This window comes from Bos grunniens, chromosome 7, assembly GCF_055505025.1.
Source record: "Bos grunniens cultivar Pamir isolate PY7600 chromosome 7, Bosgru_T2T1.0, whole genome shotgun sequence".
Classification (NCBI taxonomy): domain Eukaryota; kingdom Metazoa; phylum Chordata; class Mammalia; order Artiodactyla; family Bovidae; genus Bos; species Bos grunniens.
The window spans coordinates 34050985-34068116 of NC_141171.1; the positions used below are offsets into that span (position 1 = coordinate 34050985).

At 38.8% G+C, this 17132-nt stretch overlaps 1 protein-coding gene across 22 annotated transcripts in view; it reads right to left on the minus strand.

Moving 5' to 3' along the window:
- PRR16 (proline rich 16) overlaps positions 1-17132 on the minus strand; it is a 1143323-nt gene that overhangs the window by 1007993 nt on the left and 118198 nt on the right. Inside the window, exon 3 of one of the 22 annotated variants that reach the window (XR_015167123.1) lies at positions 4203-4332. The exons of 19 other annotated variants lie outside the window; for them this stretch is intronic. The gene's annotated coding sequence lies outside the window, so the exon portion shown is untranslated. Of the gene's footprint in view, positions 1-4202; positions 4333-12529; positions 12776-17132 lie in introns of those variants that run through there. 2 more of the 22 variants (XR_015167100.1, XR_015167099.1) reach the window with 2 other exon arrangements.

The following is a 17132-nucleotide window of genomic DNA, read 5'->3' on the forward strand; positions in this document are numbered from 1 at the left end:
ATAGAGCACCTATTGCATGAATGTCCCAATGGCTTAGACAGCTCCTTTCCATTTAAAGGGATAGGAGTGTTGTTTTTATGCTGCTTTCCCAAAGTAAGGCAAAAGCATTTCACCTTATTTTCAAATGAAAACAAAAAGGTGCCTTCCCAGAGGCACTTTTATTAAGACATACAATTGATCCTTGAACAAGGAAGGAAGGGGTTAATCTGAGTATAATTTAGAGTTGGCTCTCAATATCCACGGTTCCTCCACATCCTCTGATTCAACCAATCAGGGATCATGTGGTACCGTATTTACTATTGAAGAATATCCACATATAAGCGGACTCAGGCAGTTCAAATTCATGCTGTTCAAGGGTCAATTATAGTACTAGTTGAGTCATCCTGCAGTGGCCCTTAAAAGTCCAGTAATGAGGTGCCACTTATCCTCTCTGTAAAAGCTTTTAGAAGGGAAGTCATCCACAAAACCCTACCATCATCATAGCACCCTTCATCAGGCTGCCTCCTGTCCAGCTGGGACCCTAGGGGAAGGTAGAAGGGCCTCTTTATATATGAGTTTCAGTGCCATGGTGGAATGTGTTGTGACAGAGAATAATAAAAAACAGAGAACTATTAAATGAGTAAGATGTTCTCAGGGCCTGAGGGAAGGCAACAGCTAACCCAGTTCATACTCAAATGAAGCAAATGGTATCACAACAGAGAACTTGTAAAACATATACAATGTTGAGTTAGAGTCTAGATATCATTAAAGCTATATAGTTAAGATCAAATATAAACACAACCAAATATAGGGATAAATGTCAGAATAATGAGTTACCTTTGGGGAGAAGAAAAATATTGTGATTGAGAGAGAGCAATGAGGCGTGGGTTGTGGCAATGTTCTAATCTTTCACATGGGTGATGGCTACATGAGTATTTTGATAATTTGTTGAGCTGCAAATATGCTTTTTATACTTTTTCTATATGTGAGTCATATTCATAATAAAAGAGTTTTTTAAAAAAATAACAACTTCGGTAAACATCCCTTCCTCTTACTTGGTCATTAAGCTTTGTTCTTAAATATACATATGACCTTCAATCCTCACAACTCACATAAACATGGGCCATAGTGAAGATTGTATTTTGGCAAATGACCTGTTTTCTGAATGAAACAGAAAGCTGCTGTTTCTGTTGAGATGATTAGGGATAGAACTGAGGCAGAGAGGTACCAATAGTGAGATAGGATAAATTCAAGAGAATTTTCAAAATAGCCTTAATGGGACATAGTGACTAATTAAAAAGAAGTTTGGCAAAACTAATACAATACTGTAAAGTTTAAAAATAAAATAAAATTTAAAAAAAAAAAAAAAAAAAAAAGCCTGGTAATACCAAAATAAATAAATAAAAAGAAGTTAGGGTAAAAGTTTCAAATAACTCCAGTATTTCAGACTTGAGTGACCATGTGGCTGGTAATTGATTTTAACCAATAGAGAAAAGCTGGGATGTCAGTACTGTCTAGGCCACAGTACTTGCTCAGCCAGAAATATGCATAAATGTAAATATCTCCTTTTTCAAGAAAAGGTTCCATTTCTGTGCATTCCTGATTTAGTTGAAAACAAAAATGTTTTGATTGCTATCTCTACAGAACTTACAAATGTTTTAGCAGTGGCGGTCCCATCACTTCATGGGAAATAGATGGGGAAACAGTGGAAACAGTGTCAGACTTTATTTATGGGGGCTCCAAAATCACTGAAGATGGTGACTGCAGCCATGAAATTAAAACACGCTTACTCCTTGGAAGGAAAGTTATGACCAACCTAGATAGCATATTTAAAAGCAGAGACACTACTTTGCCAACAAAGGTTCGTCTAGTCAAGGCTATGGTTTTTCCAGTGGTCATGTATAGATGTGAGAGTTGGACTGTGAAGAAGGCTGAGCGCCGAAGAATTGATGCTTTTGAACTATGGTGTTGGAGAAGACTCTTGAGAGTCCCTTGGACTGCAAGGAGATCCAACCAGTCCATTCTGAAGGAGATCAGCCCTGGGATTTCTTTGGAGGGAATGATGCTAAAGCTGAAACTCCAGTACTTTGGCCACCTCATGTGAAGAGTTGACTCACTGGAAAAGACTCTGATGCCAGGAGGGATTGGGGGCAGGAGGAGAAGGGGACAACAGAGGATGAGATGGCTGGATGGCATCACCAACTCGATGGATGTGAGTTTGAGTGAACTCTGGGAGTTGATGATGGACAGGGAGGCCTGGCGTGCTGCGATTCATGGGGTTGCAAAGAGTTGGACATGACTGAGCGACTGAACTGAACTGAAGATTAGATGTGAAGACTTTCTCCCTAAAAATATTGTTCTGCCTGATTGATGGCTAAAGTTCCATCATTAAAGATCCATATATGCTTAAGAATTTTCTTCTCCCTGATGTTTTCTTGAAATTTCAAATTATCCTGAGAGTGACGTGATGAGTCTATCACATGACTTATCTTTCATTGGCAAGTTGGAACAAGCATACACAAACATTTGCTGAAGTTAATACTAATTTAAATATATATTTGGCATAATGATGGCAGGGATATAGCAAGTGCTTAGTATTTTCTCTAACACAGAGATCAAAAAGTAGCAATTACAATAATTTTATAAGTTTAACTCCTTTAATTTATTGCTAGGATTGTTTGAGTGACTTTTCTCTGAAAAAATTAAGAGTGAACACCATCCTTCTGAGTTTATTTGAGCAATATCAGAAGTTGGGAACACCAATCAATTTCTTCTAAGCTCTCACTCATAAAAATATGCAGTAAGCCCTTAGCTAATTATAACTATTTAGAAGCCACAATGGGCTGATATAATGATAATAGCTAAATAAACACCAAAGTAGTTTGTACACTGGCAAACCAAATATATTGACAAAATCTCTGCAGGGATATTTGAGCCTTACAGCAATAGACTAAATTATACACCAAAATTTTGGAGAGTAAAGCAGTGGCTCTAAAACTATGCATTTGAATTATCTGGAGAGCTTTTCAAAATCCCAATGTCAAATAACAGCTAATACCAATTAAGTCAGAATATCTGGGGGTAGAAGCTAAGCATCAGTATTTTTTTAAGACACCCAATTAATTCCAACGTGCAGCAAAATTTGGGAGCCACTGGAGTAAGGTAACAGTTTTATATCCAACATAACTGTTTTAAAAGTATTGGAAGATGTTCATTACAAGTTTAATTTGGAAAGGTAACAGGAATAATCCTTTGATCCCTTCCTCCCACTAGTCTATGACCACCATTCTCCCTAAGCTTTTCCCTTGACAATGCAACAATATCTGGTTTGGGGGAGAAGACAAGAAAAGTGAGAAAGGTTTTTAAAAAGACCAAAATGTGCAGTCACTTAGTATTAGAAGACGTGAGTTATTACGATTCTGATTCTCACTGTCAACCGCCTATTACCCACCTTGTGTTCAACACTCTGAATATTGACACCATCTCCACTTGCTTATGATTAAGGTCAAGATAAGAAGCACTAGGGCACTAATGGCTGCCTGCAAGCTACACCTAGACTCTAAGCAGGAGAGACATTATTAATGTTAAGTACAGGAGTTACACCCTTCCTTCTTGCTACATCTGAAGGGTCTAACTCCCCCTTCAATCGATCCTTTCCTCAGGGTCAAAAGCCTCACTTTAGATTTCTGTTGTCTTCATTGTGTCATGGAATCTTTTATTAGGGGGATTCCCCACAACTTTGTGGCCCTGACTCTAGAACTCCAACTGATTCTCACAGTGAAAAATCTAAAAATATCCCTGTGTGGCTCCAACAGAGGTAGAGGATAAGTAATCATTGTGAAATATCCCTAGAACTAATTCCATAACCAAGGCCTACTCTCCAGAAGATAAGAAGAGAATTCCTCCCACACCATCCCCCTTTGGTATTCCTGCCTTCCCAAAGAGAAAAATAAAAAAATCAATAATGGTTGGGAATTCAATGAAATATATTTGGAATGCTGCATCCAGGGAAGACAGGAAGGAACAGGAGTGCGGGAAATCCATATTAGTGGAGAAACAATTATGAAGATCACAGCTCTGAGACATAGGTCACTGAAACACTGAGACTTAACTAGGACATTAGCACTCTTTCTCCCAACAGCTTACTGTAACACAGGGCTCCAGTGGATTACAACTGAGAGAACTGTAGGACAGTTTCTCCATGAGGAAGAGTATTTAGGAAAGCCTGAAGTCAAGAGGGGTTAAAAAAACAAAGATGGTAGAGGAACTTGAATTCTCTGGCACCTACAGCTACAGAAAACATTAAGCAGACCAAATCCTAGCCATACTAACATATGTCCTTTTACTAAAGTCCTATTTAGCCACCTGGGCTTTCCAAGTGGCTCAGCAGGTAAAGAATCTGCCTGCCATACAGGAGGAGACATGGGTTTGAACCCTGGATCAGGAAGATTCCCAAGAGGAGGAAAATGGCAACCCACTCTCTTGCCTGAAAAATTCCATGGACAGAGGAGACTGGCAGGCTAAAGTCCAAAGGGTCACAAAGAGTTGGACATGATTGAACAACCAAGCACATTTACCTCTGCTCCTATTATCCTATTCAATAAGCCTGGCTTTCAAAAAGGATTATAAGGAATGAGGAAAGGCAAGAGAAAAAATGGAGGAAAAGCAATTAACAAACTCAGATGTTACAGAATGGTTGAAATTATAAAACAGGAGATTAAGCCTGGTGGGCTATAGTCCACAGGGTCACAAACAGTTGGACATGACTGAGTGACTTCACTTTCACTTTCACTTTATGATTTATATGCTAAGGGCACAAATATTAAAAGCAGACAACACAAGAATAGACACATGTAAGCAGTGAGAGGAATACTCCAAAAATGAATCATACAGAAATGCTAGAAATCAAAAACACTATAACATATATAAATAATCCCTTTGAGCAACTAATCAGAAGACTCAAAACACCCGAGGAAAGAATCAATGAGCTTAAAGACAGATTAATAGAAACTTCCCAAATTGAAATGTAAGAGGAAAAAAATGAACTAAAAAACAACAAAACAGAGCATTCAAGTACTGTGGAAAAATGTTAAAAGGTGTGAATTACACCTTTAACATAACTGGAATACCAGAAGGCAGAAAGGAGAAAAAACACAAAGGAGGAAAAATACTCCAAGTTCTTAAAAAGTAAATAATACATGTAACTCATGTCTTGAAAAGTGTTTAAATACTTTTTAACAAAGGAAAATTAAAATACATATAATAGAAAATAGGAAAGATACAAAATCAATAGCTTAAGCTTCCACTTTAGAAAACTAGAGAAAGAGGAACTTAAGCTTAAAAAAAGCAGAATAAAATAATAATTTTGAGCAGAAAACAATGATACCACACCCAAGAAAATAAAGGACAAAAATCAATGAAACCAAAGGCATACTTTGAAAATATCAATTAATTGATAAACATCTCAATTCAGACTAAGCAGGAAAAAGAAAAGAGAGAAGACACAGATTACCAGTATCACAAATAAAAGATAGGTCATCACTACTGATTTTGTGAAATTAAGCACATAACAAAGAACTAGTATGAATAACTTGATGCCTACAAATTTGATGACTTAGATAAAATGAACCATATGTAGATAGTTCAGTTCAGTTCAGTTCAGTTCAGTCGCTCAGGCATGTCTGACTCTTTGAGATCCCATGAACTGCAGCACGCCAGGCCTCCCTGTCCATCACCAGCTCCAAGAATTCACCCAAACCCATGTCCACTGTGTCGGTGATGCCATCCAACCATCTCATCCTCTGTTGTCCCCTTCTCCTCCTGCTCTCAATCTTTCCCAGCATCAGGGTCTTTTCCAATGAGTCAGCTCTTCACATCAGGTGGCCAAAGTATTAGAGTTTCAGCTTCAACATCAGTCCTACCAATGAACACCCAAGACTGATCTCCTTTAGGATGGACTGGTTGGATCTCCTTGCAGTCCAAGGGACTCTCAAGAGTCTTCAACACCACAGTTCAAAAGCATCAATTCTTCCGCACTCAGCTTTCTTTATAGTCCAACTCTCACATCCATACATGACATTGGAAAAACCATAGCCTTGACTAGACAGACCTTTGTTGACAAAGTAATGTCTCTGCTTTTGAATATGCTGTCTAGGTTGGTCATAACTTTCCTTCCAAGGATTAAGCATCTTTTAATTTCATGGCTGAAATCACCATCTGCAGTGATTTTTGGATCCCAGAAAAATAAAGTCAGCCACTGTTTCCACTGTTTCCCCATTTACTTGCCATGAAGTGATGGGACCAGGTGCATGATCTCAGTCTTCTGAATGTTGAGCTTTAAGCCAACTTTTTCACTCTCCTCTTTCACTTTCATCAAGAGGCTTTTTAGTTCTTCTTCACTTTCTGCCATAAGGGTGGTGTCATCTGCATAGCTGAGGTTATTGATATTTCTCCCGGCAATCTTGGTTCCAGCTTGTGCTTCTTCCAGCCCAGCGTTTCTCATGATGTACTCTGCATATAAGCTAAATAAGCAGGGTGACAATATACAGCCTTGATGTACTCCTTTTCCTATTTGGAACCAGTCTGTTGTTCCATGTCCACTTCTAACTGTTGCTTCCTGACATGCATACAGGTTTCTCAAGAGGCAGGTCAGGTGGTCTGGTATTCCCATCTCTTTCAGAATTATCCACAGTTTATTGTGATCCACACAATCAAAGGCTTTGGCATAGTCAATAAAACAGAAGTTTTTCTGGAACTCTCTTGCTTTTCCGATGATCCAGCAGATGTTGGCAATTTGATCTCTGGTTCCTCTGCCTTTTCCAAAACCACCTTGAACATCTGGAAGTTCACGGTTCACCTATTGCTGAATCCTGGCTTGGAGAATTTTAAGCATCACTTTACTAGTGTGTGAGATGAGTGCAATTGTGCAGTAGTTGAGCATTCTTTGGCATTGCCTTTCTTTGGGATTGGAATGAAAACTGACCTTTTCCAGTCCTGTAGCCACTGCTGAGTTTTCCAAATTTGCTGGCATATTGAGTACAGCACTTTCACAGCATCATCTTTCAGGATTTGAAATCACTCCACTGGAATTCCATTACTTCCACTAGCTTTGTTCATAGTGATGCTGCCTAAGGCCCACTTGCCTTCACATTCCAGGATGTCTGGCTCTAGGTGAATGATGATGGTAGCACACTTTAAATGGATGTATAAATTTGTCAAAACTCATCAAAATGTATTCTTAAAATATGTAGATTTTATTGCATATAAATTGAAACTAAATAGAATTTTTTAAAAGACAAATTTCATGAATTTGAAATATGAAACTTGAAGAATGTCCTTCACCTTTGAATCTCATTTCTTCTTGTGCTGAGTTGAAATATTAGAAGCAGTATGTAAGAAAGCACTTCACATGATACATTTCACATTTAGGTAGTCAATGAAAATGAGTTTCCTTTTTCTGTTTCCTGAATAAAAGTTATCACTTAAAATGTAAGAATTTTAAAACTAAAATTCCTAAAACATTAACTTAATCACATTTTATACTGTGTTACATACCTTAATCTTTAGCACAGATTTATCAAATAAGTCAAATAATGGTTGACTTCAAGGATAATTTCTTCACCTACCTAATCCAATTAATCCTTGAAGACTGTATTTAGGAGTTATTTCATCTAGGAACACTTCTCTCACCAATACTACCTCCCAATGCTGTCATGCCAGGAGACTGTAGGTTCCTCTCCTCTCCACATCCATGCTGATATGTCTCTGTATCAATAACACCTGCTATTGTCTATTACCTAACACAGAGTCTAGGCCAGAGAATATCGTTGTTGTTGTTGTTGTTCAGTCGCTCAGTCGTGTCTGACTCTGTGACCCCATGGACTGCAGCACACCAGCTTCCCTGTTCTTCACCGTCTTCTGGAGCTTGTTCAAATTCATGTCCATTGAGTCGGTGATGCCATCCAACTATCTCATCCTGTGTCGTTCCCTTCTCCTCCTGCCTTCAATCTTTCCCAACATCAGGATCTTTTCCAATTTCGTATCAGATGGCCAAAGTATTGGAGCTTCAGCTTCAGCACCAGTCCTTCCAGTGAATATTCAGAGATATCTTCCTTTAGGATTGACTGGTTTGATCTCCTTGCAGTCCAAGGGACTCTCAAGAGTCTTCTCCAACACCACAGGTCAAAAACATCAATTCTTCGGCACTCAGCTTTCTTTATGTTCCAACTCTCACATCCATACATGACTACTGGAAAAACCATAGCTTTGACTAGACAGACATTTGTCAGCAAAGTAATGTCTCTGCTTTTTAGTACCCTGTCTAGGTTTGTCATAGAGAATATTGCCTAAGTAAGTTATCACAAGGATGCTCACAGAAGGAGGGCAAACATGCTCACAGAAGGAGGGAAAACATGATAGTGTGGGAGAAAAACCCAAGTAAGGATTTAGTCTTGGGCCTCAGCTGAAACCCAGCTTTGGTTCAATCCCCTAGAGAGCCCCAGAGTATTTCACTGCCACACAGGGTACATCCCAGCCTGACACAAGAAACTAGCCTTTTCCTCTTCAACCACTCACACCCTCCTGCCTTCCCCCTCACTCACCCATAAATCAAGATCACTACCCATGGGCTATCCTACAAAAGGGTATAATCTCTGAGCTAAGATGGCAGTTCTTATAAGAAAAAGGCAGCTGTTAGCCATTAGCAGCCACACACATAGCAAGTTGGGGAGAGTGTACCAGGCTAGTAAAGGGGTCTGTGCTGGACACCAAAAGTATCCGCTACTCCAATGTAGATTTACGCTCTAGTACATGTTTAAAATATTGTGCAGAAACATGAGCTCTTGAATCAGATGGCCTGTAGATAAAAATCCAATTATGTATCTTTGTGCAAACCACTTAACTTCTCTAAATGTTAGTTCCCAAGATAAAAATAGCAGTATCTATTGCATATTGCTATCATGAGAAGTAAATGAAATAATATATGTAAAGTGTTCAGGCCTGTGTCTGGAACATAAGAACTTAATACATGTTCGTGTTACTGTCATTATTGCTGCTGCTGCTATTATTATTATTATTATTATAGCAAGTTCCTTACATATGAACCTTCAAGTTGTGAACTTTCAATGATGTGAATATACATTCACATGTCCAATCACGTAGGTCAGTTCACGTGCCTGGTGTACACTGTCATGCGTATGCACCTCTACAAGTGGTTGTGATTTTGTCTACTTTATAGTATTGTATAGAGTACTGCAGTAGAGTATCTTTATTTCAAGCCCAGGATGTTCAGAAGCAAGCATAAAAGCAGCAGTGATGTAGTTGGCACTGCTAAGAAGTGCCCAGCAATAACAATGGGGAAAAAAATGAAAATATTTCAGAGTGGAGCAAGGTGAAAAGATGCTAGATGTTGTTTGTTCTTATAACATGAATCGATCAACCATCAGCATGATTCTAAAGAACAAGGACAAGATCATGGAACATGTGAAGTCTGCTGTGCCAAGGATGTCCGCAATATTATCAAAGAAGCATGGAAAAGTGATGGAGGAGATGGAGAAACTTCTCAGTGTGTGGATGTAGGATCAGCATGAGAATCAAGTCCTGCTTAGCTTAAAGTTGATTCAAGAGAAAGCTAAAAGCCTTTATGAAAACTTGAAGAAGAAACACTGCAAAAAAGCAGGAAGGGGCATCTTTTAATGCTAATCATAGCTGATTTCATCAGTTCAAGGCTAGAGCCAGCTTTCACAACACCAAAGGAACTAGCAAGACAGGGAGAAGAGATAAGGCAGCTGACTGGGAATTTCCTGAAATGCTTCAAGAAATTACTGATGAAAGTACACTTTTTACCCAAGCAGGTTTTTAATGTGGATGAGACAGAATGCCAAGGAGGAAAGGTTGATGCCAGGCTATACAATAGCAAAGGATAGGCTAATTCTGTTGCTTGGTGGCAGTGCTTCTGGTGAAACGAAGCTGAAGCTTCTCTTAGTTTATCATTCAGAGAACTCAAGAACCCTGAAAAACCTAGCCAAGGACTCTCTTCCTATTGTGTGGAAGAGTAACCGCAAAACCTAGGTCACACAGGCCATTTTCCAGGAACAGTTTTTCCACTAATTTTTCCCAGAGGTAGAGACATATTGCTTGGAGAAGGACATCTCATTCAACATTCTTTTGCTGCTCAACAATGCTCCAGGCTACCCCATTCATGGATGACTTTCATTCCAATGTCAAAGTAGTGCATCTGTCACAGAATTCTATGTCACTCATCCATACTATGGATGAGGGAGTTACAGCAATTTTCAAGAAATATTATTTATATCACACTTTTCATCAGGCAGTAAAGGCAAGTGATGAATCTGGATTAACCTTGTGACAAATTTGGAAAGATTATCACATCTACATCCACCTGCAATGCAGGAGACTCTGATTTGATTCCTGGGTTGGAAAGATCCACTGGAGAAGGGATAGGCTACGCATGCCAGTATTCTTGGGTGTCCCTAGTGTTTCAGACAGAAAACAATCTGCCTGCAATGCAGGAGACCTGGATTCGATCCCTGGGTTGGAAAGGTCCCCTGACAAAGGGAACAGCTATGCACTCCAGTACTCCTGCCTGGAGAATCCTCATGGACAGAAGAGTCTGGCAAGCTACACTCCATGGGGTCTCAAAGAGTTGGACATGACTGAGTGACTTTCACTTTCATGACATCTACAAAGCCATAAAAAACATTGACTTTGCTTGGCATGAGTTTACAGCCATCACCATGAACGGGGTCTTGAAGAACCTTTGCCCGCCAATTGTTCACGATTTTCATGGACTTGAGAAGGTGGATGAGGAGTCCAAAGAGGTCTTCAGCAACTTAGTGGCCCTCAGCAAGAAGCTGGAGCTAGATCTGCAAGAGGATGACTTCACTGAACTCCTTGCTGCACAACACAAGGAGCTTACTAATGAAAACCTGGTGGAACTGGAGGCCCAGAGAAAGGATGAAGAGAGACAAGAGGAAGAAGTAACTGAAGAAGTGGTTCACAATGCAGGAAATGGCAAAGGAATATTCTTTATTTAAGGAGGCACTGTTAGCTTTTGAGGCATAGGGTCGGAAAGTAGAATGGTACACGAAGGTTACAGCAGCCATTCAGAAAGCAATCCAGTGTTACTGCGTCATCTATGATGAGAGAATAAAGAGCTACTATACTACTCAGACATCAGTGGGTCATTTCTTCAAGAGGGTAGACAGAAATGAAACCAGCAAAGAAACCAGAACCTGTGCCATCAACATCAGGTGTGAGTGAAATTGTAGCTTGCCCTCCATCTCCTATTGCTGATGATCCTTTAGCTCTACCATCTTCCCACCTTCTCTCCCTCCTCCAGTCAGTATTTCTTCTTTCCTGTTCACTTGATGCCAGCTCCTGTATGCCAGCTGCTATATTGTACTATTATACTTTTTAAGATACTGTACTGTAAGATTAAAAATATTTTCCTGATTTTCAAATTTATTTGTTTTTAATGTATTATTTGCATTTATAAACCTATTACAGTACAGTACTATACAGCTGATTGTGTTAGTGGGTACCTAGGCCAATTTTGTTGGACTTATGAACAAACTGGACTTACAAATGCACTCTCAGAAGGGAATTCATTCATATGAACCCCTACATATGTATTTTAATTATCAGAATAAGGATTTATATTCCTCACTAGCTAATTAATCAGGTAAGCAAAACAAAACCAAACTCTTAACAGGCACAAACACACCTAACACTAACAGCTAAGTCTAGGTGATATCATGAGGTGGCCTGGCATTCATAGCTGAACTGTGGCATCCTTTTCTTGAAATTAACCACACTGAGCATTGACATCAGACAAGTCTGTGACTCTGATAAAACAAGATGAAAATGACTACTGCATGAACTTGTCAGAACATAAACAAAATAAGATGACAGTGTGAATAACGAAAGTTACCAAACATTGTCCTCTCCTGGCTAACGTGACTAACAACTGTTTCTTTGCCAATGATATGCTTAGCCTCACATTATTCTTCCAGCCTTCTAGATAAGACTCAGTAAAACATCCAATTGTATAATCTCCTGCTCCCTGATGGCATTCAATTCAGAGCAAACTCAACTTCTTTAAACCTTCCTCAAATCTTCCTCAAAAAATTACCAGACACAAGCTCAAATCCTATAATAAATCCCTCTTAACACTATTCTATTGTGAAGCACCATGCTCCTCCATGGTATGTGGTCTCCTTCATTGCAATAAACCTATAAATTAACCTTCATTGACTACAGATATATTTCTGATGGTCTTCAGTCAGAGGGTTTTGACACATTTTGGCTTTGATTATTCACTCCTGTACTTTCAGTGCCTAAGACGAAAGGCTTTTCATAAAAGCTTTTTGAATTGAAGAAATTAACCCCAGATACAAGTTTGTTCCAAATATCTGGATTGTGTTTAATGGCTACACCAGTGCTTTCTACATTTTCAGTGAGTACAATAGTTGAGGATACATAGATACCTACTTGGAGAAGGCGATGGCACCCCACTCCAGTACTCTTGCCTGGAAAATCTCATGGATGGAGGAGCCTGGTAGGCTGCAGTCCATGGGGTGGCTAAGAGTCAGACACACTTGAGCGACTTCACTTTCACTTTTCACTTTCATGCATTGGAGAAGGAAATGGCAACCCACTCCAGTGTTCTTGCCTGGAGAATCCCAGGGACGGGGGAGCCTGGTGGGCTGCCGTCTCTGGGGTCGCACAGAGTTGTACACGACTGAAGCAACTTAGCAGCAGCAGCAGCAGATACCTACTAAGCACAGAACAAGAATGTTTGGCAAAACTGAGATACACATATAAATATCACAGTTTTGAGCGTCTGGCCATCAATGGCAGTAATGAAGAACAGTAAATCAAGGGCTCAGATACAGTTCTAAAATGACAAACTTGTGACCAGTACAGACTGCAACGACAGATGCTACTTCAAATCAAAGAGCTATCATCATCTTATGTGCCCTATATAAAGAGGTCTGTCTCAGGTTCTCACAGTAATCCTGGACTACTGCCATCTTACATAGGGTAGAGAAAAGTGACAATGATTAGAAACTCCAGTAGTAAGTTAAACAGGCAGCCTATCCAGCTGATAGAAAATAATAGAAACAATGTAAATCATCTATAGAAGGCAGATACTTTTGTGGTAGTTGGAAGAAACTCTCATATACAAATTAAACAGTGAAGCTCTATATTATTTTTAGAAGGAAAAAATATGTCATCATCTAACTTTATAGTAACCTTTAATGTCCACTGTCACTTTTTCCCCTTCAAGTCTTTAGTATGAGGTAAAATGTGATCGACATTAAAGTTCTGTTGTTGTTGTGTGGTCACTAAGTCATGTCTGACTCTTTGGTGACCCCATGGACTGTAACACACCAAGATCCTCTATCCATGGGAATCTCCCAGGCAAGAATACTGGAGTGGGTTGCCATTTCCTTCTCTAGGGGATCTTCCTGATGCAAGGATTAAACCCATGTCTCTTGCAACAGCAGGCAGATTCTTTACCACTGAGCCACTAGGGAAGCCCCACAGTAAAATTTGATCCCCACTAAATGACTCGATAAGACTGTCTCATTGATGACACTATTTTTAAAAGACCAGAAACTATAAAACTCCTAGAGGAGAACATAGGCAAAACACTCTCTGACATACATCACAGCAGGATCCTCTATGACCCACCTCCCAGAATATTGGAAATAAAAGCAAAAATAAACAAATGGGACCTAATTAACCTTAAAAGCGTCTGCACATCAAAGGAAACTATCAGCAAGGTGAAAAGGCAGCCTTCAGAATGGGAGAAAATAATAGCAAATGAAGCAACGGACAAACAACTAATCTCAAAAATATACAAGCAACTCCTACAGCTCAACTCCAGAAAAATAAATGACCCAATCAAAAAATGGGCCAAAGAACTAAATAGACATTTCTCCGAAGAAGACATACAGATGGCTAACAAACACATGAAAAGATGCTCAACATCACTCATTATCAGAGAAATGCAAATCAAGACCACTATGAGGTACCATTTCACACCAGTCAGAATGGCTGCGATCCAAAAGTCTACAAATAATAAACGTTGGAGAGGGTGTGGAGGAAAGGGAACCCTCTTACACTGTTGGTGGGAATGCAAACTAGTGCAGCCACTATGGAGAACAGTGTGGAGATTCCTTAAAAAACTGGAAATGGAACTGCCTTATGATCCAGCAATCCCACTGCGGGGCATGCACACTGAGGAAACCAGAAGGGAAAGAGACACATGTACCCCAATGTTCATCGCAGCACTGTTTATAATAGCCAGGACATGGAAGCAACCTAGATGTCCATCAGCAGATGAATGGATAAGAAAGCAGTGGTACATATGCACAATGGAGTATTACTCAGCCATTAAAAAGAATACATTTGAATCAGTTCTAATGAGGTGGATGAAACTGGGGCCTATTATACAGAGTGAAGTAAGCCAGAAGGAAAAACACCAATACAGTATACTAACGCATATATATGGAATTTAGAAAGATGATAACAATAACCCTGTGTACGAGACAGCAAAAGTGACGCTGATGTATAGAACAGTCTTATGGACTCTGTGGGAGAGGGAGAGGGTGGGAAGATTTGGGAGAATGGCATTGAAACATGTAAAATATCATGTATGAAACGAGATGCCAGTCCAGGTTCAATGCACGATACTGGATGCTTGGGGCTAGTGCACTGGGATGACCCAGAGGGATGGTATGGGGAAGGAGGAGGGAGGAGGATTCAGGATGGGGAGCACATGTATACCTGTGATGGATTCATTTTGATATTTGCAAAACTAATACAATTATGTGAAGTTTAAAAATAAAATAAAATTTAAAAAAAAAAGAAAAAAAAAGATTTAAAGATCAAAATAAATAAATAAATAAAAGACATTGTTTGTTATAGGAAGAAATGAGAATTATTGCCATTTTTAATGATGTCAATGATGTCAGTATTCTAATGTAAACTTATATGCACCTTCACAATATTTTCTTGGAAGAAAATGTGAAATAATGATGCAATACCTAATTTACACTTTAAGCTGTTATGTTTTTGACATGACTTCTGCACATATTGCAATTTGGGTCATGACAATTTTACACTAGAAATACATGGTTTTTTTTTTTTTGTTTTGTTTAAAAATTACTAATGAGAGGTTATCACAAAGAAGAAAACTGAAACCACTCATAACTTTAACATTCAAGTTGCCCAGTTTGATGACACTCCTGCTCACTTTTCCTTTCCCATTTTTCTTTAGAGTATTTGCCAAAATATTAATAGTATCTACTACCAATGCCACTTGTCAACTCAATTTTACTTAATAGTATCATATAAATTCTTTATATGTACCCCCTTCATATTAGGAAACTTTGTTGTGGTTTAGCCGCTAAGTCATGTCTGACTCTTTGCAACCCCATGGACTGCAGCACACCAAGCTTCCTTGTCCTTCACTATCTCCTGGAGTTTACTCAAATTCACGTCCATTGATTTGGTGATGCTATCTAACCATCTCATCCTCTGCCTCCCTCTTCTCCTTTTGCTTCCAATCTTTCCCAGAATCAGGGTCTTTTCCAATGAGGAAACTTAAGCTTCCCATTTTTAATTTAAAAAATAACAAACTGTCAGAATGAACAATTTTCATAAATCAGTATCTTACATTCTCTCCCCTATGGAAATCATCCAAAACCAACAAGGAGAACTTTTAATGCAAACATTCTTTCCAATGAAGACAGATATCTCCAGTTTCTAAATTATATGTAAGGATCATCTAAAGAAATTAAGGTTAAGAGAGTAGACAGTGAAGACTCTTGGAATAAAATTCAGAGTGGAATGTCCTCAGTGAAGAACATACATAAAAATTCTCTCCAAATGCATTTGTAAACATCAGAGGTACAAACTGATGTTCAAAAACTGTATCTCCTGATAAAGAGGGGGTGCAAGAACTGGGTATAAATAGGTTAGTAAATCAATTTCCCTTCCACTGTATTTGCTTCAGTGAAGTAAAATAAACAGAATACTAGAAAAGAAAAGAAGAAACTATAGTTAAATAAAGCAGCCTGCTCTTTGGCAACAGAAAGGAAAAGGAATTTTGAATTCTGAACAAAAGTAAAACTAGAACACTATCTTGACCTCCATGTGGCCCTCTCAGAAAATTTCTTGAAAAAAAAAACTGATGTAGGAAAAATCAATTCATTCATGATAAAACACAAAAAGGAACCATAGCAGTATCAAAAACATATACCATAGACTTTTATTTCTGACCAAGATGGATTAACAGGAACCTGATTTATCCTCTCACCTTAGTCAGAAAACCATATAGAATACATAATGGTTTCTCAAGACACTGCACATCAAGAAACAAAGGGCAGTGATCCCTGAAAGACAGAAAATAGATGAGCCCTGTGGTTTACTGCCCAGTTTGCTGTGCTGAGAGTTTCCAGGCAGAGAAAAGAAACCCAGAAAGAGACTGGCATATTCCCTAAGTTAAAGAGACCGAGGTGCAAGAATTCTTGGGGTGCAAGAATACCAAGGCAGCTAGAGTTCAAAAGAGACATGGGCATGGTGTAGAGTATACAGAATGGTCCTGTCTCAGGAGGAGAATTATAAGTCCTAAAACAAACATTGCTCTGCCATCTTAAAAAAAAAGCTTCCAACCTAACAAAGCTTAAAATCAAAGCCTGAACAGACGAAATTCACAATGTCTAAAACTTGCTCCAACACTAACAGCCATGAAAAAGAGGAAATCATGACATATAATGAAGAGGACATGAATATGAACCCAGAACTGACACATATATTAGAATTAGTGAACAAGGACTTTTTTATACTTATTATAATTATGTTCCACATATTCAAAAAACAGAAACATGTAAGATATAAGAAAGGCTCAAATCAAACTAATAGAATTGAAAAATACAATGTGTGAGAAGAAAAATACAGCGGAAGGGAACTATAGTCCTGGCTATCATGGATCGGTTTACTCTCCACAGTTTTGTCTTTTCTGAAGTGTCCTATAAATGGAATCATTTCCCTGTGTAGCCTTTTTGAGTCTGGCTTTTCTCACTTAGCATACACTTCCAAAATCACTAGTGCTGGTACACTTA